Source organism: Anneissia japonica, unplaced genomic scaffold (genome assembly GCF_011630105.1).
Source record: "Anneissia japonica isolate Jap-2015-1 unplaced genomic scaffold, ASM1163010v1 scaffold287908_len133989_cov124, whole genome shotgun sequence".
NCBI classification, from domain to species: Eukaryota; Metazoa; Echinodermata; class Crinoidea; order Comatulida; family Comatulidae; genus Anneissia; species Anneissia japonica.
This window is the reverse complement of record NW_022749211.1, coordinates 131,551-134,085: the sequence shown is the minus strand read 5'-3', so window position 1 is coordinate 134,085 and position 2,535 is coordinate 131,551.

The window sequence follows — 2,535 nt, the reverse complement described above, 5'->3', positions numbered from 1 at the left end:
GTGATATTATTGTTAGCGCTAATGTGTGCGATTGTACAGACAGGGGATGTGCCACCCCCCCCCACCTGAAGCTGGAAACCCTGTTTTTGCAACAACAAAAAAATGGTGAAATTTGATGACTACTTTTAGTTAAATTTTGATCAAAATGAAAATAACATTTACCATTAACAATAATGGCATATCTGTATCTGTGTGATATTCACAACGCTTCATTGTTGAATGCCATGAGGGAAGTCATGTCATAAGACACCCTGGATTAATGGGTATGGCACAGGTGTGTCTGTAAAGGGTCACGTGAGTGTTTGACGCATCTTAGGGAAGTGTTCGACGCATATTAGGGATTTCTAATGAGATGTGTATAAGAGACAGATTATAGAGAGTATTACATAATCACACCTATTGCACATACAGTAAGGTAGGCCTACAGATAGGCCTATATTTTTTCTAGTTTTTAAAATAAAAATCTCATTTGACATTTTACCTCAGCCTTAACTTTTTTTTATTTTGTTGTGACTTTTGAAGCAAATTTAGCACCAGTGTTCTTATACAGTGTGTTCTTATATATTTAAAAAAATTGTAATTTCTGGGAGATTCTTGGTTGCTTGCTAGAGTGCTGGAGGCCGTCCCGAATTCCGGGAGACTCCGCGAGTCCCAGTTATCTGTACCTCAATATATTATTAATCCGTTACCCCGACTTGCTTTGGACTTCTCAAATTGTACGGTATATCATGGAGGTACAAAAATAGAATTTTATACCTCCATGGGTATATATACCAAGAAACGTTCTCAAATTGTTCGTGATGTCAAGCTTTGACAAAGGCTACAGGGTCGAGTAGCCAAAAATATTCGTTTGAATAAATTTTTGCAGTGGCGAATTTCTGGAACGGGGGTGGTGGGGTGTAAGTAGTACGCCCATCCCTATTTAAAAAAATAAACCGCTGTGTTCAAGTCTTCTTTTCCTACCAAAAACCCACAAAAGTGCAATACAAAGAGGCTGTATTTGTCACTGTCAATTTCAGCCTTGGCGATGGACATTAACATTCCTGTGGGTAGCTGTTATATATACTAGTCAAACATCCGGTCAAATTATAAAATTTATCAGTTTTGGACTCAACTTTGGTTATATTCACACACTGATGTATAACAAAATCCAGTGGTGGTTTTTTTTTTCTTCTCTTTCTGGGAATATTTTTACTTGATTTAATTCATGTCATCGAAACATTTTATAGTTATATATTGTAGTATATTAAAATGTGTTTTCTTTAAAAAAAAAACTATATGCCTAGTTTATATATAATTGATATGTTATTAGAAAGCTATCATGCTACTGATAGTCAAATCAACTAAATACAACCTCTATTCCAGGACCCTAGAGGGCCCCCAGCTAATAGCTGCTCACTTTGCTCGCATCTCATCCCACACGTTCCCCTCCCCCTCCTTATGTTTTTGAAAAAAAAATTACAGTGTAACGTAGCCCACATTTTTGTCGATTTTGAAACAATATCAACTTCGAAGCATAATCAACACTCCTTAATTACATGAATTCAAGGTCTCATTAAAATTATTATTATTATTATTATCATTATTATTATCATTATTATTATTATTATTATTATTATTATTATCGTTAGTATTAATAGGCCTAATATATATATATATATATATATATATATATATATATTATTATCGTTATTATTATTATTATTGTTATTTTTATATGATAATAATGATGATAATGACGACGACAACGATGATGATAGATCTTTAATATTAAGTATTAGATATATTCAAATGTAATGAAATGACGAGCTGTTTATAGATGTGGGTACGATTTTGTTATTGCATGAAGGTTTTAGACACAGAAATTATATTATACTCTACCTGTCTTTAGGGGCGTGGGGTCATTGACCGGGGCCATTCTTTCACGGGGCCATTTTTTTCGTACACCCATAGTTGCAGGGGCTTTTAAACATAGCGTTTTCCATTCTCTGTGTATAAGTTTTCAATGCTAAAGGGTAACGCACTTATGCTGTGGTTGTATTCCATTTTCCTTTGTCATTTAATTTATGTATATTAATATAAGTTATATATTAATATAGGTTAATTATAAATATATATATATACTGTATTTTAATTCAATACTTAGTATATTCTTAATTATTTTGTTAAATTCCCGCTTCATGTTCTACTTGGTTTTACCTTTCAATTATTTTCAGCTAATCCACTATCACTTGATCATTCATTGTTCTCCCTTAGGGAGGTACGTGCGTACTGTATAGTATGTAGGTCATTAAAATATGTATGTGCCGGTATGCGTATTTAATGACGTAAATATATAAAATATGTGTTTGCGCTGGTATGAATGTATCCTGCACATATGTCTATTGTATGTTTGTACACTATATGCCTATAGTACTGTAGATTTAAAAACATCTTAGAAAAATTCTAAGTTCGATAAATTATTATTTACGGTATTTTCAAACAAATTTTCGGCTAGTCCTCAGTTTTAATGAGTGCATAACATGCTCTCAGTTT